The sequence below is a fragment of the Hibiscus syriacus genome, unplaced genomic scaffold, assembly GCF_006381635.1.
Source record: "Hibiscus syriacus cultivar Baekdansim isolate YM2019G1 unplaced genomic scaffold, ASM638163v2 tig00110893_pilon, whole genome shotgun sequence".
Lineage (NCBI taxonomy): Eukaryota > Viridiplantae > Streptophyta > Magnoliopsida > Malvales > Malvaceae > Hibiscus > Hibiscus syriacus.
This window is the reverse complement of record NW_024062901.1, coordinates 9,004,082-9,030,677: the sequence shown is the minus strand read 5'-3', so window position 1 is coordinate 9,030,677 and position 26,596 is coordinate 9,004,082. Positions and strand designations below refer to the sequence as shown.

The following is a 26,596-nucleotide window of genomic DNA, read 5'->3' as shown; positions in this document are numbered from 1 at the left end:
TATTCAAATCAATATTAATATATATGTAATACTTTTTTTAAGTTTACAATATTAAAAGGTATAAAAATATCACAAGTCATAACATATATAAATTAAAAACCATAAAATCAAGTGAAACAAAATGATTCAAATCAACTACAACATAATATTTAAAGTAAAACATATTAAATAATAAATATAATTATATAACTATAATAAAAATAAATAAAATTGGGGTTTAAAAAAAATCATAACAACTGATGTCATTTGATTTAATTTTTTTTTTAAATAATCCCACATGGCTAAGAAACATAGAAGAGCATCCAAAAATTTAAAGAGTAAAAATATGATAACAAAATAATCCCACGTGGCTAAGAAACATAGAAGAGCATCCCAACTTACTTCTATAAATAATATAGGTAATTTGACATTCAAAATCATGGAGCCTTTTGGTGAGCACAAAGCGAACTATTCTTTCGCTTCAATTGAGCTCAAATTTTAGGCTTCAATCGAACTTCTAAATTTTTTTTGAGTTCGAGCCTTTTCGAGTTCAAGTTTTAATATTATATTTCGAGTTTGAGTTGAACTTGATAATTTTTAGCTCGTGAGTTTTTGAGTCGAGTTGAGCTTACTTTTAAAATTTTCGAGTTCAAGTCGAGCTCAACAATACTCGAATTTGACTTGGCTCGTTGAACAAACGACGTTGTTTGGTTTAATTTTTTTTAAAAGAAAAAAAGTGAACCGACGATTCAAACCGGTTTTATCGGTTTTCAGCAAATTCACCCTGATTTTATCGATTTTCAATCGATTCTACCGATTTTCAACCAATTCATTATCAGACTGATTTTGTGAGATAATCGGATCGGACGTGCCATCGATTTAAGGTTCAACCGACCGATCTGATCCGATTTTGTAACCATGCCAAAAATAGACTTATCTTCCACAGAGTTTTTGTATAGCTTAAGAATCTAATTAAAATATGGATCCATACACTTTGATCATTGCACATGTTTATTATCTTTCGATTTTATAATTTGCACAGCAGTTCTGACAATCATCAAGAATCCAAGAAAAAAGGAATAATCATCAAGAACACAAAAGCCGCGTGTCCGGTCTCTAGTAGTCCTATGTTCCTCTGCCGTTCCCTTTGCCTCCTTCGGTGATCATCAAATAGAAATTCTTCCTTTAGCCCGTTAAATTCCCAGGATCCCCTTCTTGTCCTAACCTAAGTTTCTCCTGGTAATTAATTTTCCTTTTTTTCCCACAAATTTTCTATACTTTTGTTCATTGGTTTTGTTGGTAATTTGCTATTGTGAATTTAAGGTATTTGATCTTCTGGTCCTCTTTTTTTTCCCTTCATATAATTTACTGATTTGGGTTCATTTCCAACTTTTTTTTTTATTGTTTCTCATTGGTTACTTGGTTTTGCTGGTTTTTAGTGTATTTGGAATTCTGGGTTTTGTTTCTTTTAAATGTTAAGCTTTCTTTATTGATATTCAATTATTCAAATTACTGGTGGAATATTTATTGATATATTTAATGTTAAGCTTGCTATGCTTTGTATTTTTTTAAAAGAAATAGGTGAAAGAAAGTGAATCTGAGGCTGTTTTTGAAACTCTTTTTTTTTTAAAGAAAAAGACAGCTTTATTACTCAAGCACTAATTATCAAAATTCCTTACATAATCTGAGTCCAAAGCATCACACATGTATTGGACGTAAAAAAAATGAAGGTGGTTCATGGATCAAGCAAATATCAGCGCCCTCATCCGTGCAGGAAACTTTTTTTGTTAGTGTACTTGTTTTTGCTAAATGTTCTTTGCTTATTAAATTGTTTATACAAGGAAAGTACAGATGATGAGAAGTAAAACCATTGATGTTATTTTAAAAGAAAAACCCCTTTTTATTTTTATTTTTAAATTCTTGAAATGATGGTTTGGTAAAGTAAAAAACAAATACCAAAGTAACGACTGGACAGACCAATCATACCTTTTTAATGTTACTGTGTTCTTTGAAGTCCCCTAATGTTGTAAAGAAGGGTGTCATAGCTATAAAATGAAGGGACCCTTTGTTCGGTTGTTCCCTGTTGAATCTGAGTGGCGATTTCACGTGGTTCAGCTGGTATTGTGTGTATATGATGTTAGATCGAGCTAATGTGCGGTATTTTCTCTCAGTTTTTGTTTTCTGCTGCATGGAGATTGTGGCTGATGCTGCATAGATGGAAGGGGAATTTGTTTTTATCCAAATCTATCACTTCTTTTCTGGTGATTAATGATACAGTCCTTGATGGTGAACCCGAGAATCAAACATCGCCCTACCATCTGCTATAGGCCGATACAGCCATCTGATTTAGTGACATTGGAAAAAATCCAGTGACTTATTTTCTATCAGGTAAGAAGTGTATTACTTTCTTTTGAGAGTTTTCAGTAAAGAGTATTTCTTGATCTAGCATCTTCAAGGAAGGGTATTGATATCTTCAGGTATGAGTCAGAGTTTTTCCTAAGCGTCGTGAATGGATGTGATGTTGTGTCATGGGCAGCTGTCGATCGCAGTTGACCCAATGATCAAAGTGATGAGCTTATTGGATTTGTTACTGCAAGAATTATAATGGTAAAGGATAGAGAGGTGTGTCGCCCATGTGCCTATTTGTATAAAATGCATTAAATAAATTTGATTGATGGTTGAATTATGATTTAAGCAGGGTCTAAAATGTTTGAATAAGTAGAACCGTTTGGCCCATAAAAGTTCTTTTCTATGGTTTTTTAAATGAATATATTTCCTTGTTGAAGATTGTTGTGGAAAAATAATACTGACATTCAACATGTAGCTTCTGTTTCTGGGTCTCAAATATTTTCCTGACCTTTTTCTTTTTTACAATACTGAAGTATTTGAGTGGTTCCAGTAATTCATTTCGACTATCACATACCATGCAGATAGCGGATTTGCTCTGGTATGACTCATCAAGGGTGGATCAAAATTTAGTATATATTCTGACGCTTGGAATTGTTGATGCATACAGAAATCTCGGTATAGGTAGGATAATTTTTTCTTCTACTACAGTTCCTCTTTCACCTTCCACTTTTTTAATGTATCTTTTGCTTGCAATTGGATCAACAGCTACAGAACTGATCCGTGAGGTGATTAAATATGCTTCAAGCATCCCAGTATGCTGTGCAGTTTACTTGCATGTGATTTCTTATAATAATCCAGCCATTCATTTTTACACGAGGATGTCATTCAAGTGTGTGCGGAGGTTGCATGGATTTTACTTGATTCGTGGTCAGCATTATGATTCATATATGTTCGTTTATTACATAAATGGCGGGCATTCTCCTTGCTCACCATTGTAAGTCAAAAAAAACCTTTTGAACATACATGTTACCATATAAAAATAGACACCTCCTAGTTTTTTATGGTCACTTCTGAGTTTACTAAAGAGAGAACTGGACAGAATTGGTGAACTAACTTTTCCCCCTACTTTCATTGTTCATTATAACTACTATTATGGGGATGTTTTGCTTCAACTCTCCGTTTTTGTTGAAGTATCCATGTCGGACACATACCCATAACGTTTGATTCCAAGTAACATAGTTATGGGGAGTATATAGCAATTTAAAGATCAGGACATAAATAGGAAAAGAAAAGAAATTATTACCAGTTAAGCAGACCATATCTAGGGCCATGCTCAACTTTCTATATAACTTAGGTCATGTGCACTCGACTAACAGATGGCTTATGTAGTTTGGTGGATGATTTACACACCAATACTGTTATTAAAGTTTCAGTTGTCATTGTATCCTTAATAAGTAACAAATATGATTTTAATCAGCACAGCATATAGTATTTCCTGGACAGATTGTGTTAGATCAAATTTCTAACCAGACAGCTATTCTCCCTCTTCTTTGCATTCTATAGGCCGTACCTGGAGATTGGTAATACTCCTTCAACTAGCCTTGTAAGTTTTAGGCTTTTTCCAGGTTGGAAAAGGTAAATAGGCTTATACCCTATTGTAGTGTTTATCGATCGGGAAAATGTTATTTTCTTTAAATTCAGCACAATAACCCTTCAGAAATATTGTGTGAAGAAATAAGAATGTGCTAGTCCAGATGAACTCATTCTGTTGATTTTCAACTTTGTTTTTCCTTGAACTTACTGTGGCCCGAGAGGAATACAGTTATGGCATTTTAAGAATCCGATGATACCGGAACCTTAATTTTGAGGTTTTTAGTTTAAGATATTTAGTTTTTATTCACGCGGTCATGTTCAAATTATGCCTATTGTCTGTTCTTTAACCAAATGGCCTGATTAAAAAGTTTGGGACAATTGTTTTAAGAATAATTTATGAAAATTTTGCAACCGGTAATTAAGCTCTTTAGACTTCAAAGCTTTCACAGTTGATGTTCTACCCTAGGTTTGATACCTAGCATTGTATCTTTCATGCCCCTTGAAAGTTGAAACTGTTTGGTTATCTTTTATCCGTTATGTTTCATTACTAGCCGACCGTGTAATGTTTTCTATTACTTATTGCTTTTCTTTTTTGGGAAATAACTGCTCCAAACCTGTACTCCGCAGGGAGCTCATCACACTTATTTTTCATTGCACAAAGACTGGTCTGAAGACTCTGGCTTCTAAGCTGATGATGGCGAAACCAAAATGGCCTAAAGGTAACGAAACTCTGGTTCCCGTAACTCAAAGTAAGAGAATGACTAATACCGAGTGCTCCGGATTAGAGTATGATAAGTGCTGTAGTTGTGTGGTTGTTCAAGACATTTAATAAATAGCAGAGTTGATATAGCATCCAAAGAGAAGAAGAAAAATTCAACGACTGATCTATACTATTACTTTCTTCATCTGTTAATGTTTGAAAGGATTGATTTTGAACTTGAGGACAACGCAAGAGAGATGGCTCAAGTTTCTTGTAGGTTCTTCTACTATATATGGTAGTTCAAATTAGTCCTTATATTGTTAATGAATGAAAGCAGGTTGCTAATGAATTGAAACTGGTTTACTTAGTAGGTTAAAGATGGAAAAGAAACAAATACATTTATGTTGGAATAACAATTGTAATAATAATAAAAAACATTAGCAGTGACAATAAAAATGAATCATATAAATAAGTTTAGGCCAAAGTCCAAACTTCGCATTTAGTACTAGTTTTGTCCGTTTTAGTACTTAAACTTTCATTTTTTTCAAGAGCTAACATGGTATTGTTTGAATTATTTTTAAAATTTTTATATTATTATTTATATGGTTATTTAATCAAATTTTATTCAAATAATAAGGTGTCACCATCATATTAGAAATAGAACAAAGGAAAAATCTCCATAGGAGACACTGCCAGGAATCGAGTCTAGGCTTCCTTGGCGGAAAAATGAGTGTCAAAGACTATATTAAACTTTTATTTATTTATTTAAATAAATAATTAATAAGATCAAATTAAAATTAATATTCTATCCTTATAATTCCAAATATAATCTTTTTATTTTATTTTCATTAATAATTATAAACTATAAATTTAAAACTAAATTTTAATTATTAAATAAATATAAATAATTTTAAATTTTATTTATTAAATTTTTTATTTTTAAATTTAAATATTAAATAACTAGATACGTTATTTTGAACTACTTATGATAGAGTATAATTTTTAATATTTATTTATTTTTAAAATAATTTTAAACTTGTATTCTATTATAATAAATATCATGAACTTAATTTTTAAAATAAATTAATATTAATTTTATAAATATATAAATAAATATTTAATTTTAAATTGAAATAAGAATTTATTTAATTTTAATTAATATTTTTATAAGTTAAATAATAATTTTGGTATATATTTCATCAATTCTTAATCTGATGTATTGGTTAAATGTTTGAATATTTTTGTGAGATGTTTTAAGTTCAAATCATAAATCTAATAAATTTCTTTTATTTTATAGTTTATATAAGTTAAATATAAACTTAAGTAAATTAATACCAATGAAATGCCTAGCCTAGATGGTTGAGCGCCATTCTTACCCCAAGGTAATCTAGGTATGAATAAAATCAATTAAATAATAATATAAAAATTTAGAAAATAGTCTTCTTTAACGAGATTTTTCTTTTATTCTATTTCTAATAAGGTGGTGACATGTGTCAACACTATATTAGTTAAATAAAATTAGTTAAATAATAATTTAAAAATTAAGAAAATAATTAAGAAAAATTAAAAGTTTAAGTACTAAAATAAAATAAAACTAATAATTTATGTACTAAATGTATAGTTTACCATGAGTTTATTGTGTCATGTTAAAATTTTTTTATTGATGTAATTATAAAATAGACATTACCCCAAGTAAACATAGAGATTCCACGTTGGATTGAGGAAAATGGAACTCAATCGTATTGTTATTTTTGGTGTATCAAATGAATTTATGAAAGTCACTATTTATAGGTAAAATAAAAGGGATAAAATAATAAGACGTTTTCCCAATAAATCATCGGTTATTGGTATATTTATCGATCTAACACCGGTCAGATTATATTTCTCAATCTAACACCCGTAGCAGTAAAGCGCACCCCCTGAATCGCGCTATACGTTGATTTGGCGCCACGTGGGTATAGCGCGCCCCCTGATCCGCGTTATACCTAGGTATCTAACACGTGGGGTATAGCTCGGTGCAGGGGACGCGCTATACCCCTAAATACCCGCCCTCCACACCTCAATCCTCCCTCACACCAAATTCTCTCAAATTCTCTAAATTTCTCTCAAATACTCTCACTTTTTAAGGTATATTTTATAATATTTTTACTATTATGTATATAATTTATTTAAGTATTTTACTTTATTTAATATTTTATTAATATAATTCTTTTGCAGATATATAATGGAAGGCAGTCTACTTCGCTCGGATGGAAATCATATATCTCTACACTTTGTTGATACGGTAACATTACAACTTTTTAATTTAATTTAAATTATTAGTAATATTTAGTTGATTTATTTAATGCATGATTATTAGATTAAGAATTAAATATCTCAACACTTTGCTGATACGATAACATTTTAACGTTTTAATTTAATTTAAATTATTAGTAATAATTAGTTGATTTATTTAATGCATGATTATTAGATTAAGAATTAAATATCTCGACACTTTGCTGATACGGTAACATTTTAACGTTTTAATTTAATTTAAATTATTAGTAATAATTAGTTGATTTATTTAATGCATGATTATTAGATTAAGAATTAATTTTTGTAATTATTTATTTTTAGGAGAAGGACCGTGTATTAGATCATTTTATTAGGAATCTTAAGTTAGTGATACCCAGCCGTGTCTTGTCGTATTTAGTAGAGGCTGGATACGGTTATATAGGTAGGTATTAGGGTCAATGTAAGATAAAGCCAGACCTGATTTCTGTCTTAGTAGAGCGGTGGAGGCCGGAGACTCACACATTCCATCTTCCGTGCGGAGAGTGCACGATCACGCTTGAGGATGTTTCTATGCACCTGGGGCTTCCGGTGGATGGAGATGTGATATCGGGGATAGCTTTCGGTTCTTGGACTACTTTGTGTCGGGATAGTCTAGGACGTGTCCCAGAAAATTTTATCGGAGGTAGGATACCGTTAAATTGGTTAGATGCCAATTTTCAGGAGTTGAGCGCAGACGCCTCTGAGGATGAGGTTAAGATGTATGCACGGGCGTGCATACTGCAACTGATAGGAGGGTTGTTGATGCCGTACAAATCGCGCAACCTAGTTCACTGCATGTGGTTGTGACATCTTCGCGACTTTCGTCTCGCCAGATCATTCAGTTGGGGCTCGGCAGTTTTGGCTTTGTTGTACAGGGAGATGTGTGGAGCCACTGACTACAGGCGTAATGCTATCGACGGATGTCACCTGCTGCTGCAGTCTTGGGCATGGTATCGATTGCCCTTTTTATGTCCCGTTGTGAAGAACCCATTCGTATTTCCACTACTTCTGAGGTAATTATAAAACTGATTTTGTATATTAATAATTTTATACAGCGTATAACAAATTTTTTTCCTTGAATAGGTGGTCTACTGATAGGAAAAATCATCAGGAGCTACCTGATGATTTAGAAAACATTAGGGTGATAATCGATCAGAAGGCTGGCACACATGTATGAATTTTAATGTTTAAAAATCGATTTTAGATTATAGTTATATAATTAGATTATTATTTTGATAAAATTATATATTATTTGTTTTAGTTTGAATGGGTGTCATATTTTACTGATGATGTGAGGGCGGTGATCCCACCTGAGTTGAGGGGTCCATCAAATGTTTGAATGGTGATGGTCCCTCTAATCTGTTATGCGACCGTCGAGTGGCACTCCACTGATCGCGTGCTCCGGCAGTTTGGTTGTTTTCAACCAATTCCGGAAGCACATCGCAATATGGACGAGTTGCATAGCTTAGATAGACGCGGCAAGACAGATACATATTGGCTGGTGAGGCATCATGGGTGGGTCGTGTTGTGGGAGAATCGACATCGGCGCCTTCCCCGTAGAGAGCCCATTTTTTATGACCTCTTGATGTATGCTGAGGATTATTATGAGTGGTTCAATAGTAACGGAAAACCGTTTCTACTTCCCGAGGATGCACGAGGGTAGACATTTCCACGACGTCGACAGAGACGTTCACCAACACAGCACCATCGTCCCCCGACTCGTGGACGGAGAGTAGGTGCTTCCGGTTCATCCTCAGCTGCACCAGCAGGACCTTCCCAGCAGCCACCGAAACCATATATGATGCCGTCATCGCCTTTCCATTACTAGATGCCGCCGCCGCCTTCACCTGGTTTTATGACCCCGCCACCGTCACAGATGACCCCTCCTGGAGGCTATTATAGGTCTATGTTTGCATATCTGAGTTGGGTTTCATATGCTAGATATTTGGCGGGTTCAGCCTCATCACCCATGGCTGCAGCACAGACACCTCATGTACAGTTTTCACACTCAGCGATGTCTGGGTTTTTCCAGTTTTCCCAGTTCTCGCAGGCCAGTGGGATAGTCAGTCATACATCTCCAGGGTCCTTATTCTATGGAGGTGCTTCATCGTCATCAGCTCCTCATCAACCTAATGTACCTGCTCAGGACGACGACGACGACGATGACGACAATGACGATGACGATGATGATGACGATGACGATGACGACGACGACGATGATGACAGCGAGGAGTCAGAACCAGTGATACGAAGAACTCCTCCTCGAGACCGACAGCCACCGCCCTGCAGAACACATTCGCGACGCAGGCATCGATAGATTTTTTTTATTATATTTGTATTTACTTTATTTTATTTAATTGTAATTTTTTATTATTTCTCATTTAATACTTACTTTATTTTGTTAAATTTGTTGGACTTTTTTTAATATATTTTAGTTAATTTTGTTTATTACCATTTAATTTTGTTAAATTGTTATTAGTTTGATAAAATTTAATGATTGTGTTCATTTTTTTAATCTTCATCAGCGATTATCGAATGACATTAACTTGAAGTAAATGCAAATTAAAATACAAGAATTATTATTTGATAAACAAATACATCATTTCCTCATCAATTTTTACTTGATACAGGTTTGAGCTTGTCCCCCGAGCTTCGCAATTTTTTTCTGTAGATCTACAACTAATCTAGGGTGATAGACATGACCGCCTTGCATCCAGGTTTGAGCTTGTCCCCCGAGCTTCGCAAAAAGCGCCCCCAAACAAAAATATGTAGTTTTTACCAAAGCCGCTACAGGTAAGTGACGTGCACCCTTTAAGGTTGAATTGATTACCTCAGCCAAGTTGGTCGTCATGTGTCCATATCGATATCCACCATCATATGCGTTCGTCCATATTTCTTTATCGATGAGGCTGATGTAATCGTATCCTTCCTCGTTCTTCGCCCGCAAATCTTGAAGCATTGATTCAAACGTTCGAGGAAGTAGTTCGTAACCTGATCAAAAAATTTATAACTTACAAACTTGTTTTCTTTGCAAAATTAAAATGATCAAAAAATGTATAACTTACTAACTTGCTTTCACTTACCCATGCACACAATTAATTGACGCTCATCATTCTTCTTGTACCTTCCATGATAGTTCGCACCAATGTGTCGGAGACAATACCTATGTTGGACAAAGGGTGGTTGCCACATTGGACCTAAAGACTCCCATTGCTGCTTTGATCCCAGCTCCGCGATCTGAAATGACACAGATTTTTTCCCTCGTGATAACATGTGCACGTAAATTTCGGAGGAAAAAAGCCCAAGAATCTGTATCTTCTCCTTCCACAAGAGAAAAAGCAACTGGAAGAATGTTGCGATTGCCATCTTGGACAACTGTCAATAATAAACTTGCTTGTATTTTCCATACAAGAAAGTCTCGTCGATCTGGACCACATTCTTGCAGTATTTGGCAGCATTAACGCACTGTGGGTAACTCCAAAAAACTCAGTAGAATTGGCATCGATCGCGAAGAACTCGATCATTATGGTATGCATAGGAGGTTTCGAAGTCCACAATTATCCCAGGATTCAACGTCCGCACCAGCCTAAACTAACCTGGAAGTTCGTTGTAAGATGCATCCCATTCGCCATGAAGTTTGACAATGGCATTTTGTTTTGCCAATCAAGCTTTTTTATAGGAGACAGTGTACTTATACTACGATTGTATAGTTGAAATCAACACTACAACAGCTATATGAGAGCTTGTTTTTACCATGGGCATGATGGCTTGGCATATCACTTCAGAGCCCAAGTTGGGATGATCTTGGTTGACCCTTCCAAACACAACATGTGTGAGGACCGTTGTATACTGTTAGTTCCCATATGTTGTTTTTCCTCTTCATTTTCGATACGCGAACCATCCAATTGCGTCCGTTTTCGCGTCGGGCACAATATCATACATATTTTTCAGTCGTCGATCGGTTGACTCTAGATTGAACAGAATTACGGATATTGTAATTTTTGATAGCCATAATCGCTTCTTCTTTGCTTGAAAACTCCATGCCTAAAGATAACTCACCATTATTTATTGATGAGTAATATCCATAGTCAACGAGATGAGGTATATCCGCAAATTCTGGCCCGTACATTGCACCATAATCAGCTTCATACATGTGTGCAGGAGGGTCAGTTTGTTCTATATTTCCTGGAACTTCATCATCATCGGAGTTGAATTTCGGTGATTCTGGGTGAATGAATAGTCTAGTCTCAGCTCCATCTGCACCAGGCTCACGAAGCGGTTCTTTTGGTGGAGATGATGGTTCCTCCATACTCTCCACATTTAGGTCGAAGAACCTACTACTTGCACACCTTCCCCTTGAACTGAAAGGCATATCGACATTCAGATCGAAAAAACTCGCAGTCGAATGCCTCCTCCTGGAGCTTGAAGCCATCGTGTCAAATGGAAACTGCACATATGGTTGCGTCGATGGCATCTCCATATGGTCAAAGAAATTTGCAGATGAATGCCTTCCCCTTGAATTGGACGCGGTGTTGCCATACGAATTATTCGTGGACCCACCTCAGTACATATCGTAAGGAGTTGCGGATGAATGTCTCCCTATTATGGCATTAAAATCATTACATATTACTGTAGTAGGGGTGTCAACTTGATCAACTTGTTCAGCCAGCCCATAGTGTGAGCTTAAAGAATAACCCCGAACAGCACGCACTTGAACAATGCATACATCTCAATAGCGGCGTCTGAATAATTACTTTGAGCTTTAACCATCATTTGAACATCATCATTGTTCGAAAGTTCGAACGTTGTATAAGTTAATGGCAACAATGATGTTGGAAATCTGTACTGCAACGACGACATTCTTCTACTACTTCCAACATGAATCTTCCTCGAAGTCTTCGTTATCAGCTCCTCAAGAGTTATGTTTCTCTTGAATGATATTTTAACACGCTCATTTGATACGAAAACAAAGCCAATTTCATCTTCTCGAATTTCACCATCATAATAAACAATAGCTGAAAGTCGCGCCATTCTTTGAGTTTAAAAGTGCGGCAATATTATATCTGCAAAAAAAAACTAAAACAAACCTGATTAAATAAATTATATATGAACGAAAATATAACACAAAATATTTTTTACACATCAACGTAAATAATTTAAATAATATAATTTTATATTATTACCTGTACCGCAAAACTATTTCGACGTATGCTCCCGCTTTTCAATTTTATAAACATAAAAATTAATTAAAAATAATTAGTATATTATTTTTTCAAATAATGATAATAAACAATAAGTATAATTAAAAAATTATAACAAAATTACCTTATAATGAAAAATCGCACGAACTTCTAAATCAAATATGAGAAGATTGCCAGAATTATTACTCGTTGACGGAATTGTTGTATTAATTTATAAGAGAGGAGAGATGCAAGGAGATGTGAGAACCGAAGAAGTGTATTCATAAACATATAAGGCGCGGTACTTGCACCACGTTATATGTAATTATTATATAGCGCGGACCAGGGACCGCGTTAAATATAAGGCGTATAGCGCCCCCCTGATCCGCGCTATACCCCTACGTGGCGTATAGCGCGGAGCATGGGGCTCGATATACCCCACGTGTAACCCAGTCAGCGTATAGCGCAGTACAGGGGGCGCGCTATACTCCACGTGACGCCAAATCAGCATATAGCGTGGTTCAGATGACGCGTTTTACTGCTACGAGTGTTAGATCGAGAAATATAATCTGACCGGTGTTAGATCGGTAAATATACCGATCACCGGTGATTTTTCGGGAAAAACACCAAATAATAAAATGGTTGATTATCGTTTCTTTAAAATTGCCACCAATCATAAATAATTATATTTTCGATAAATATTGCATATACTCCATCACATCATCAATATTCCTCCATTAATGCAAAAGATGTAAAGTTTTGAAAAAATATTCACAATTTTGTAAAAGTAGTAAAAAAATATTTTTTTTTGAAAACCATAAAATAATTTTAACAAAATTTATTTTTTAAGTAGTAATATTTTTTTTAGATTTGAATTCATTTGTAGTGAAATACACATTTTATTTCTTAACATATGAATAAATCTTGAACTTATTAAAATAAAAGTTAACTTGTAAATTACGATTAATCTTAAGTCAAATTGAGTTATGCAATAGATCAATAATTTTAGTCAATATATCTCAGATTGTTGGTAAGCACTTTAAAAGGTAACCCAACATATACCATGGAAGACGAATAGACCTTTATACTTATGTAGGTAATTTTATCAAATCTATATCAATATCGATTATCCAAATCAAAGTTATAAAATTATTTAGAATATTTAGTATCTTCTCATATTTAATTTTGATAAATTCATCAGGTCCTTTTCAATGCGACTAATCAATTTTTATGTATAAATTCATTATAAGCAAAGGTATTTAAAAAATGTATTTATATAAGATTATGTAATACCCACAGACCGATGCAGGTGATCTGATCCAATATGAGGTGTCACATTAGGGCCACTAGAGCGACCCACAGTAAAAATCCCAAAAAAATTAAAATTTCTGTTAAAACGTGTAAAATCATAAAAATATTTATAAATAATACAAATTCAGAAAACCATGCATATGTTATAAACAAGATTAAAATCATACAAGTGTCAGACTCTCATATAAAAACAGAATACAACCTACATGCCCCCTAATCACATGCACCGTACTCCGCAAGCAACGCCGGTGGAACTCCTTTACTGATGTCGATAGTTGCATTAGTACGATTCTTTTAACCTGAAATGGTGGGTAAAAGAGTGAGCTTTGGGAAGCTCGATAATGCAGAACTACCAAGTGATGCTGAAAGACATGCAGATAAAAGGAAAACAATAGAATTTTCCTTATTGACTCAACAATCTACAATTTTCGTAATGAGCTGAGGTTCCACTGATATATTATCGAGTAAAAGCCATGAATATTTCAGTTAATAGGAAACATTGAGAGCACCAAGTTTTCAGGAGATCGGAATAAGATGTCTAGTGTGTTCCAACCAAAACTAGTGAAAAGGTACAAATCTTTTTTTTTTTAACAATAACAGTTTAAAACATATTTTTAAAACCATAGTAGAACCTTCCAACTGAACACCTTTATGCAGTTCCCCTAGACCTGCATTCATAAGGACTTACCCTAAGCACACGCAAATGAGCCACCCTAAGGGAATGCCTTGAGGCCTATGGGCCTACCCAAGGGTCTCTTTAGGTCCCTAAGGATTAACCAGCTTGATCAGAGTTGAACCTCCATACTCCAGAATCCTACTTATACAGTATCCAATAAAAATCAGATTTAATAGTAAACAATAATATCTGGATCGTGATCCAATAAAATCTCGTAAGAGTGACAGTGAAATAAACCATATAACTACCCTCCACCCGTGCACCATATGTAGTCACATGATTTACCCAAGGGAATGCCTTGGGGCCTTAAAGCCTACCCAAGGTCACCTTAGGTTTGTAAGGATTTACCAGCTTGATTAGAGTTGAATCTCCATACTCCAGCCTACCCAGATAATGTCCCAATAAAACAATTCAAGTAGTAACCAATAGATTTCATGATCCATAAATCAAAAACAATCATATTTTCTAGTGAAAACATGAAACCATATAACACATTTCAGGTAACCATAGTTCATAAACCTGTAGATTCCATGATCTATAAAACAAGAACGATAATATTTTATAGTGAAAACATGTAACCAAGGAACATATTTCAAGCAACCATAGTTCATAAACCAGTAAATTAGTGATTTCGAAAAATCATGTTTAAAACAGGTAAAACATTTACATGCCACATAAGGAACACACTAGAGGATCCAAATATTATTCAGAGATACTTGGTATTTATCATATAGGGAACCATGAAACTTTTGTAATCTAATAGGATTTTAAAATCAAGATCCCTATAAAAGGGGGTTTGATAGCTAGCTAATTCATCATTCATTCGGGAAGTGATTTATCAAGATCATACAATATTCATATATTTTTCGTAGGTAATTAAGTATCAGGAAGACATTTAGAATCTTCTATATCAGAATTATTGAAGATTTAGACATAACATGAGTGTTCCCATTATTCAGGAAAATGAGGGGCATTTTAGACATTTGGTTCTTAGAGAATTCTTAGTAATTTATTCTAATAAGAGTAGAGCGATGATTTGTGTTATTTAAGATTATATATTGAATTATCAGGATTTCAAGTCCAATTGAACCAACGATCACAACACTGCGATACTTGTCAATCATTCGGACTGTGATGCTTCTCTATTATTCACTTCTTAACACTTACTGCACTAGCTGAACTGATCAATACCATGATCATCGTTGAATGGATCTTAGGGAGACTAACATGTATTCCAATAGTATTTATTTCATTTCTGTGTTGCAACGGTATCATGAAATGTCGACGTGATGGATTCGTGGTTCAAAACCCTTAAGGACGATACATCATATAAGTTCATCAGCATTTCCAAACTTATCTAAGTCATTCGCTTAATTCTATGTCATTGAGGGTACTTAGGTCATTTAGTAGTCAAGTCTATCCCGATCACTTCGGAGTTCCAGAGTAATTCAATCGTTTCCACAATTCGGATACATACATTACTTCCATTCAGTTCAACTTGGTCATATAATAAAGTCATTTTGTTATTCGAGGTTGATTTATTTATTTCAGAGCTTGAGGCTATTTAGATATTCTGGTGCTTCTACGTACTTCGGGTCATTTTACACTTCAGGGGAATTCCAAATAGATCAGGAATTTAAGTGGTGACTCCAAGGTTCAAGTGGATGAAAAATATAAGTTCTCAGGTCATCTCCATTATCATAGCTATCCATATCCTTTTATACACTTTAAGGGTATTATCGTCATTTCATTCAATTATGTTAGTGGCATTACTTCTGATAAATTAGGCTTCAAGTGTTTATTCAAGAATCAAAGTTTATAGGCCTTGTTCTTTCTATGAGGTTTATAGCTGATTAAAAGATATATTCCAAATAAATTAGGAGTTAATAGGTGGGTCATAAATTTTATAGGGTTAAAATACAGATTCTCGGGGTAATTCCATTACCAGGGTCAATACATATCATTTTTACAACTTAAGGGTATTTTCGTAATTTCTTAATCACGTATTCCTCACGTTTACCTTTAATGAAATTAATCAAAATTTTGGATTCTGAGATCAATTTATTTCTACATAATCCATGAACTTAGAATAATTTCCGATCAGTCTACCAATTTCTTTTAAGAGCCGTCTGAGCCTTATACAATGCCCTACCTTTATTCCATATTCAGTTTAAGTCCAATGAAAATTAAATACACCCAATTGACCAATCATTTTCATTCATGCTTTTACCAATTATCAATGTGTTTCGAAAAGCATACAAAAGGTAGTAGAGTAATACATTGATTTACGAGCCATATCGATCGACTATTTAAACTCTTTTCAATCTCTCTCGAACTTTAATTCCACGTCCCATAATGTCTCGGATATATAGAAAATGAATTTATGTCAGAAACTGAACTTAATCGAAAAACCAAATTTGGTTCCGAATATAAAACACTGAAAAATGACTTACCAAGTTGGAATTTGGCAAAACAAACTTTGGATTCGAACTCAAGACGTTGAAAAACATAAAATATAACTTTTCAAAAATTTTAACTTTTCGGTCAAAGTCAACGGGTTTACTCGGACGAGTTGACTTGAATGAATTGACTTAGTCGAGTTGACTTGGTCGGGTCAAACAGACCCGGTTCAGACTAGTTCGGGTTGGTTCGGGCTGACTGGATCAGTTTCAGAAGTTTCCTGGACCGGCGAAAAAATCCCACGTGCACTGCCAGCGCGTACAGTGACAAGGACGGTTGAAGATGTCCGATTAGACCAGTCATGCCAAAAACACCAAAATCAGTCCTTAACTACTCAAAAATTCAGCCAAAACAACTTAAAAGTAAAAAATAGAATAAAAATATTACCATGGTGGCCAGCGAAAGAAAGATGATTAGACGGCGATAACGAATGGGTTTTGATCGAGACAGCTTAGGGAACTTAATTAGAGGGGCGGTGTGGCCAACAGACGATTATTTTGGCTTGAAATCGACAAAACACGAGGAGAGCATGGGTTTTTTGACGAACCTTCAGCATGATCTCCACAACATATGATGACTAATCTTAACGAACGATCAACATGGTTTCTATCGCAAGGTATCAGTGAGCACGCTTATGCAGGCGGTGCACGACACTGTCAGACGATGACTGATCGAACGATCTTTTTATATTCTATGAACAAGGATTATGAGTTTGGGTTGTTGGTTGATGGGTTTGTCGCGAGATGGTGGCAATTCTAATAGGGGCGGAGGAGTATACCACCGCCGATCAGAGGGTGACAGTCGACACTTGTCGGTGAAAGACGGGTGTGGCTGGTTATTTTGTGAACATTTTAAGTTATTGGTTAGTTTTCAAATTAAAAAAATGAATGGTTTTGGGTGTTTATTTTGGTTGCAAAGAAGGGGAAAATGCAAGCTTAGGTTCATGAACTTTTAAAAATTTCAAAAAAAAACCGTAAGTTTCCCAATCCTCACAAATGGTCCCTTAATTAAATAAAATAAATTAATTGCATTTTATATAAATATATTGGGGTGTGACAGATTATTTCTTCAAGATATTTAAAAAAAATGTAACTTACATGTTTAATATCTCAATTATTACTTTTGTTTCATTTTGATCATGTAACTATTTTTTTCAAAATCATACGTTATGTTTTTGTTTTATTTTGATAACTTGCATTAAAAAATTAACAGAAACTGTTAATGTGATATTTTATTTTTTCATTGATGAAGTGAAATTATCTTATGGTGACACGTCAACATCACCGTTAAATTTTGATTGAAGGTGACCAAATTGAAATTAAAATTAAACGTTAAATATGATTTTGAAAAAAAATAGTTAGGTGACTAAAACGGAACACAAGTGATAATTGGGGTACCAAACATGTATTCTACCCCAAATAATTGTTTAAGAGTATTTCAATTGTTCACCACTTAGGTTGTGAGTATATGTATATTACGAAGTCTTTGGTTTTCTGTGATTTTCAGCTAAGGAAGCGAAAATGAGGAACCGTTTTCCCAAACGGCTCATCCAAACTTCATCTTCTTCTTCGTATCGTTTCCTACACTCTTCTCGAAGCGTAATCTCTTTGATTCTCGATTTTCTCTCCTTGTTTTTGGAGGTGGTTCAACTTCATTTTGACATAACATTTTTACTTTTTTTTTATCGTTCGGGTTTTGCGGCATTTCATAAGCAACTTACCTTTTTTTGTCTGTTTAGATTCTTTAGCCGGAGTTAAGTATGTAGCATTTTGTATGGGCCTACAGCTGAAAACGGATTCTCACTTGAATTGTTTGAATTAGGGTTTCTAGTTATCTTTAATCTTTTTTATATACTATTTAGTATTTGTATGGATTTACTTAACTTTGCAAATGTTGAAAGGGGATATGAACCATTGTTTAAAATTCAACTTAACTTCCTTGATTAAAAAAAACCTTGACTTTGAATTTCCATATCTTTAATCTTTTTTATATACTATTTAGTATTTGTATGGATTTACTTAACTTTGCAAATGTTGAAAGGGGATATGAACCATTGTTTAAAATTCAACTTAACTTCCTTGATTAAAAAAAACCTTGACTTTGAATTTCCAGAGAGAGATTTATGAGTTAGGGATTGGGGTAAACTTCCTTGTATGAACCAAACTCAATGAGCATGGGCAGATTTGTTGAACATTTAGACATTTTGAATATAACTTGTCTAGCAGTAAAATTATGTTACTTGTTACCCAGCTCATTTAAAGTGCCGGTGTTAGATATTCTATGCCCAATAAATAGTTGGACATGGCGGTTTTATTCATCAAATATACATAAAACCTTAAAAAATAGGCACAACTACGTCAAACATATACTCATATCTGACATTCTTCCTAGTCCAAGCAATACAGATAAGAATAAAATCTACACGTGGATAGCACAAACTCCATTAGCTTTGTGGTGTTCAAATTCAATTATCTTTTCAACTCTGGGATACTGGTATTAGTCTGACACATATATAATTATATGCTCAACTTTTTTGAAGTTTTTCAATATACTTGGAAGATTGTATCACATCTTATATCCAAATATGTTTTGGACATGAATACTTAAAGGAAAATGAAGAGTACAAGTAACATAGGTCTTATTAATGTGATTTTAGAACAATTTGTTTGTTTTTTCTTTGTAACAATGTAAAAGTCAGATATGTCATTGCAATTGCATACATTTCATAATCTTCACATTGTCAATCTGCTAAACCCTGGCGAGTCACGTTCTGCAATCCACTATGCTTCCATGTTTAAACTTCAATTTTGTTACATGTCTGTTTGACTTTTATCTTCAACGACTCATGTACATATGCACTTTCTGTGTTTTTTCGTGCTTAATCTGAGATATTCTTGAACTATTAGTACTTTTTTGGTTTTGGTTTTTGCAGAACAAGGTTTCAGCTCGTGCGATTGAGGAGGAAGGTGAAAGTGAAACAGTTGCATCTCTGAGGTAAAGTTTTACTTGAAAAGAGATAGACTTAATGCCTAAGCCGTTTAAGGATGTAATTGGTATGAAATGATTTTGATCGACCAACACGTATTCAATTTTCATGGAGTCAATTTTGGTTCCCTTGCTCCTCCTCTTTATCCTTTCATATCATAGGGTGTTGCTAATATTAAGTATACATCGATTTATTGACATTTCTTATGGCATGTCTCTGGCTTTTGAATGTTTCCTATTGCTTCTTGTTATCAAACCTTGTGAATATGTATATTTCTTGATTAGATATGAAGCACTGACCACAACATATACCCTACATACCGATGTCGACCGTTACAAGCCTCTAAGTCTAAGCATGGCCAGATATGCATCCTATAAGTCAGGACAAACCAAAAAAAAGTTAGATGTAGTAAAGATTACGAAATGGCAAGGATATGGATGGATTTTTTTTCTTTCTAAATATTTAATCCACAATACAATTTGGGCAAAAGGAAATCAAGAATCCCCAATCAGATTACGAAAAAAGAAAAAAAAGGAAAATGAACTAATAGCTTAAATTGATTTTTTGAACTCAGGATATTAAATCAAGAAGAAAAAAAGGAAAGAAGTTGGCTGATGCAGGCTCCATGAATCAGTGGTTGTGAGTCTTATCTTCTTCAGAGGCAGTGTTCAAGAACCATGTGCAATCATCAGCAAAAAATAAAAGTTCGGTTTCAATTTTTTTTGTTTTGTGAATTGATTGATTGCTGGTGTTCTTGCTTTGCCTTTAAAAACATCTAGGAGATTTTTACCGTTCATTTAGTTTTTCCCTGGTTGATGTTAAAAGCTTACTATTATGAGTTTAAAATATGAAGATAAAAAGGGTTGGAATGAGCACATGACCTTTGGGTCACCCTTGTGAGCAGATTAATTGGATTATATTATACTATAATTCCTCCTTTTGGTGGAAAAATGTTCCTATCTATCACATTTATTTACATTAATGTGTCTACCATATAAATTTTATTTTATTATTCTGTGTACTGTACCCGCATCTTTATAAAGGTGGTGTGATGGTATGCCACGGTAGTTGATGCACTCTTTAGTTTGTACATGATGGAAGTAGTATACTTATACTTCTGCTCTTGGCTTCTTTTAATATAGAGAAAACCTCGGGTTTTCTTACGGAACTAATTGGGGTCTGGCTGGAAAAGGTGTCATTGTGAAGGATAAAGCTTTCCAAAACTTGAAGTCATCTGAATTGCAACAAAATGGTGCAACCATTGCAGGTAAAACTTTATATTATGTTCAGTGAAATGGTACTTTATCCTTTTTATTGTTTACGTGTTTCTGATTTTTTGGTTCCTATTTCTTTTGTTAGAATCCTTGTCAGGGCTTCCAGTTCATGTTAGAGGAACTCTTGGGGGAACTTCAACAATTTCAAAGGCACAATATAGTAAACTTTTGAAGCAGGTATGTCTTGTTTTTGGGCTGTTACCATCTCTGTTCTTATTTTGCCTTTATTCTTAGGTGTAAGAATGAAAGTTTCTTTTCTTTACTCACTCTCCAGCTTGCTTCCATGCATTTTATTTCTCTGTTATACATCCCTTCTATGTGCATGGTTAGAATCTTAGAGAATAACCTTGGTTACTTATATTTGTAAATGGTAACATTTTTCTACTAAATGCTGTGTTTTGTATACTGTAGTGGGAAATGTTAAATTCATGACTATTAACTAGGCAGGATGAAGCTTAGTGCCTGAAAGTTACTTGTGGAAAATTTGACAAAAGAGGGTCGCAGAAGCCAAGTGCATATATATATATATATATATATATATATATATGTGTGTGTGTGTGTGTGTTTATATATATTACATTAGCAGTGGACCTTTTGTGTAGAAGAACAGAGTATTGGGTACTTTTCATGGAGAAAACAGAAAGGCATGATGTTTGATTTTCTTGAGCTTAGATCATAAAAGATGTGCTAAGATCAGATATATATGTCTGCACAGTAGTTGCTGTTTGGAAGTTGCTTCTTGATTTCCTATAGTAATACACAGCACATGTCGTCAATCTCAAACATTTTTGTCCATGATGGGGCTATCGGTTTATCACCAGGATCTGATGCTAAAGTTCGTATGATTAGTGACAGTCCATCTGCTGTATTGACACTTTCAAATGTTCTTTGGGAGACCCCTATTCGTGCTGTCGCCCATGATTCATGTCCTTTAACAGTCTATGCTGCTACATCAATAAGGTTTAAATTTAAATGCTTTTGTTGTTTTAAATGCATTTTGTAGTTGCAACACACACATGTATGTGTATAATGTAGGACCTTAAATACAGTTCTAATTTCCTGAAAATAATTTCAGTTACTTGGTTTCTCCTTGTAGTGTTCGGCTCCCCCACCCTGTTTCAGTGGAACTCTAGCAGAACTAATTGTGTTTGTGTGTTTTGGGTCAGTTAGAACTAATAATGTTTAAGATTTAATAATTCATGATTTTACAGCTTCTGATTTTTACTTATGCAGTACAGCTGTCGGGGATGTCATTGAGCTTGGAACTTATGGAAATAATGGATTTATTGCTGCTGATGTTGAGTGATCTTCGCTTATTTTGTGTGGTAAAGCATTTGCTGATATAAATGGAACTAAATTAGCATTAGCTGCTTTATCTGAGCCGGTTATATCTGCACGTGCAGGCCTTCCGCTATCTGCTAGGTAAGAGCTTTTTATCTTCTGTTACATTGTCAAAATAAATGTGCATATGTAACTCAGGTCTGCAGGTTGGAAATTTCAGGCTCATAGTATCTGGTGATTCTGTGGTTCTTTTGATTGCTTCAGAGAATGTCATTCAGAGTTGTGCAGATCTGTTGGTATCTGCAAATACCAGTGTCGTCTTTTCTTCTTGAGGCGTTGCACCCTTGTTTTGAACCAAAAAATACAATGGCATAAATATATACAAGATACCATCTTCCATCATCCTTGCAACATTTGATAGGTAAGCGACATGTTCAGTTTGTTTCAACAATCATATGCAATATTGCAGTGCAACCTGATGTCCCCCCTGGTATCCGTGTCTTCTTTCCTTTGCATCATTCATGAAATGTGCTATGCTAGCAAGAGTGATCTTTCAAAGTCGAACATTAAATAATTGTTCAAGAGTTTGTTGAATTTAGTGGCTGGTTATCTCGCATATCCACTTGTCTTGGAACATGTGAAACCACAGAGTGCTAGTTCTTTATCCAAGTAAGAAGTTAACATTTTTAATTTAAAGGAAAATCCATATTACTGTGTGCACTTTTGATTCTTGCAGATATCTTCCATAAACATTCTCATGTTGCTTATCCTTCCTCTGAGATATAAATTAAGTACTGCACCCCAAACACCAAATAAAACCATAAAGAAATTGATAAATGCAAAAAATCCCTCATGTTTCTCTTCTTTAGACATCACTCAAAACTAGCAACTGAAAGTGCCTAGAATGTATTGACTTCAGCGGCTTTCCTCCAACATTGCTTATACTTGTACTTCTTTCTCCTGATAGTTCCATGGAAATTTTTTATATTGTATGGTCGAAAGGTTGTATTTTCAACTTTCTTAGTGGTTCACTGAATGGGCTTCGAAGGGCAGACTAATTATTGAAAGTGATTCAAAGATAGCAGTGGATTGGATAAAAGATCAAGCTATAGCCCCTGCTTTTCTGTCAAATTTTGTCAAGGAAATTGCTTCTACTGTTTCTACTGAACAGGTTATTGTTAGGTGGATTCCTAGATGGTGTAACTCTGAGGCTGATAAGCTAGCAAAGGAAGGAATTGGGTGATTAATAACGTTGTTTTGGTTGGTTTGTAAGTCTTACAGGAAAGGTCCTATAGGAGTGTTTTATGTTTTATGTAGTTTGCAAGACTGTTTTTAAGTCTTATGTAACTGGCTTATTATCAATAAATTAATGCACTCTTGTCCTCCTTCCGCTAGTTGGTTCTAGCCTTAGGGCAGAGAACTACTATGAGGGAGGTTTTTAATGAGGCATTCTATTCCTATCAAAAAAAAAAATCCTGAATAATCCGAGAAACCATACTCAAATTGATATATTTAGCATGTTTTTCCTGCATATATTGACCTTGTTACAAGAGTGGATTTTTCCCTCTGCACTTCTGGTGGTATCCCCTCTGTATCAGAACTCTCTCCGGGTCAAGCTGCTTATCACTTTTTGGCTGGCTATCAAAATGGGGAGTTCGTGCCTGCTTATGCTAAAGGCCCTACCTCTATTGGTGCATTAGATATTGCAAAGGCCCTTCTCTAAGGTTAAAATATGAAAATTTACTAGCTTATGTAATTTTTTCTTAAAAAAATCATAATACCATTGAATTAATTCATTGTCTCATTAACTGCTGATGGGCTGCACTAACATTATATGTTTATAAAATGTTTCTGTAGTTGAAAGAGCACCTGATACCGACCTTCCTTGCCAATGTTGGTCATGGAGGAAAGAATGTTACAGGTGAAGAAAAATCATGAAAATATTCCTAACATCTACCTACATGGTTATGTTGTTCCGACTCATCATTTTTCTTAAAGCATCTATGTCTGATACTCCAAATGCATGAAAAAACATAAAAAACTGAAAATATCTAAGTTGGACACATCCGTATCTAGCACTTACACCCAAGTCTAGGTAACATAAATGCACTGGATTTTTGTTGATAGTCAGATAAATTAATTCCTCATTAAATCATCTTAAGGCTTGAACTTCTAATTTACAACACCGCCCCATTAAGTCAAAATTGGTGCTACGTTTGGTAGGAGTGTTATTTTTTTCTCATTTTCTGTAAATGAGTTAGAAATAAACTAACTTCACTTGGTAACTTTTACCCACTGTCATTTAGTTTAACTAATGGAAGGAATATACATTGCTTATTTTGAATATTTGTTTTTTTACTTATAAATCTTTCGAGTTTCAAGTTTGGATTTGTAATACTACTAATTCTTTCTTTATGTTCTGAAAAACTATTTTAAAATCTCATGTAATACATAAGCTTGTCTTTGTGTTAGTACTTATGTAACCAAACGTGAATGCATGATATCTCATTCAATTTGTACTCAGCTTAGTTTGACATCTTCATCTCATTGCCATTCCATTATGCCTTGTGAAAACTCTTGATATTTCTTCTTCTTTTGGCATCAAATCAAATAGGAATACTAAAAGTAAGATCCTTCTTTGGTATACAATTATCTATTCCCGTTTCCTCTTTAATATGGAATACAGAAAATAGTTTACAGGTCGTACAGATCTATAATTACATGAATAGGAAAAAATCCGCCAAATCAAATCCCTTATCCCATCTTCCTTAGCCAAAACTCAGGTGAAAAGCGGGCAGAACCTTGATCTGTTATTTTAGGTATTCCACAGTAATTCATTCCCATTTTTCCTGCTTGAAGGATTTGTTTAGTTATGATAGCTATGCAGCCCTCTTTATTTGCATCTTCTGCAACTGTTGGGTTGGATTTATTTACCTGAATGCAATATTTTCAGGTGGAGACCTTAAAAGGAAATATGAAGGCTTTTGTCAGGTAAGTTTCAAGAAATACCGAAAGAATTCTCATTCTAAGAGTCAAGTTCCATAAAGTACAGTGCCTAACACGTATCTGAACAAGAGGATGGTCTTTACACATATCTGAACACATGTATAAGAATAGATCATTTATTTGCACATATCCATATTCGACACATTTTGAACTTGTTGAAATGGTAACCTCTTTGAGAACAGAAAACCTTCCAAACTTGTGTATGGTTTTTGGTTCCTCAAATGGTAACCGGAGAAGAAATAAAGATCCATTTGCAAATTTTCTTCTTTTCTCATTTTTAAAATTTAACCAGATTTGATGAAGATAGAAAATCAGCAACATCGTTGAAGCATTTATTGTCTTTGACTTTTATATTCAAGCAATCAGAACTTGAAATGGATGATTTGCGTCTTCCTTTTTGAGGATTCGTTCCCTGTAAAAGAAAACAAAACCCCGGATGAACAAAAACGGGTTTTATCAGCAGCTTTTCTAACTGTGACACAAAGATGACATGCATGGTCTCCCTTAGTGACAGATGTGATTGAACATGTGGACTTTGTTAGAATTTGAAGGGTGAAATATGCCCTCAGTACTTGATCTTACTTCTACGTCCCTCCAATCTGGATCTTTGAATGGGCTGCATTGCCAAGATGTAAGATCATATAACAATAGTGATTATGCCCATGTATGACATTATGGGCAATGTTTTGCATTCAACTTTGTTATCCAACTCCACATTTAGACCTAGAGTTAAGGTAGTACTTGGGTACTAGTGTTGGACAACATACCAAGGATTTTATGTTGAAGGGGTGAATTTTTTTAAAATTTTAAGGGGCAAAAACAAATTATCAATTAAAAATACAAATAAAATATTTAAAATATATGATAATTTGAAATTTTCAAAGTGCAATTGTCTTGCCCTTCAGTCTATCGTGGTGTTAATCTTTCAACCAAGCAAGGATGATGTTTTGTTTCATGATGTGCAGGATTTGGGAGCAAGGATAAGTAAGGAGAATTGTCGTGACATGCTAGGAATGCTGAGCAGAATGTAAATGCCAACTCGGACGACATTTCGAAAGCGAAAAAGATGAAAGAAGATATTTTCAAGAGTCATATGTCCTTGTCTTCACGTGCCTTCAGTTGCCAGACACTTAGGAGGGAACATCTGCCACCTGGGTCGGTTGATTCTGTCAGCACGTACGCCCAGTTGCAAGCCTCCCAGAATGAACCACCCAGCTGCCCAGAAGGGACCACTGCTACATCTTTCTCACCCCCATGTGAAGGAAACTAGCTTGGGGTATCATAGGAATTTTAACACAAATTCCTAGGTTTATTCCCCATTATAAAAAGAAGATGAAGCCACCAGACTTAAGACCCTCTTTTACACGTCGTTGAGCTTAATTTCAAAAGAGAAAATGTCTCTCATTTTTCTCGTCAATCGTTTTGTCGTGGCATTCCTCCATTAACAGGCTAGAGAGAGTGTCGAGTTAGGTGTTTGAGAGGAGCTAG

General features: G+C 34.5%; 1 long non-coding RNA gene and 1 pseudogene across 3 annotated transcripts; both read left to right on the top strand.

The window, feature by feature from the left end:
- The first annotated feature begins 989 nt into the window (after nt 1-989).
- LOC120145189 lies at nt 990-4,970 on the top strand (annotated as a pseudogene).
- A 13,074-nt stretch (nt 4,971-18,044) lies between these two features.
- Nucleotides 18,045-26,173, top strand: LOC120145162. Of its 3 annotated transcripts, none has more exons than XR_005518106.1 (11): nt 18,045-18,159; nt 19,494-19,555; nt 20,122-20,251; nt 20,690-20,814; nt 20,907-20,998; nt 21,643-21,781; nt 22,055-22,243; nt 22,323-23,826; nt 23,960-24,023; nt 25,056-25,093; nt 26,074-26,173. It is a non-coding gene; the product is annotated as an uncharacterized LOC120145162 (long non-coding RNA). The 3 variants fall into 3 exon arrangements; XR_005518105.1 differs by having other exon boundaries at nt 22,309-23,826; XR_005518107.1 differs by lacking the exon at nt 21,643-21,781 and having other exon boundaries at nt 22,309-23,826.
- Nucleotides 26,174-26,596: the final 423 nt, after the last annotated feature.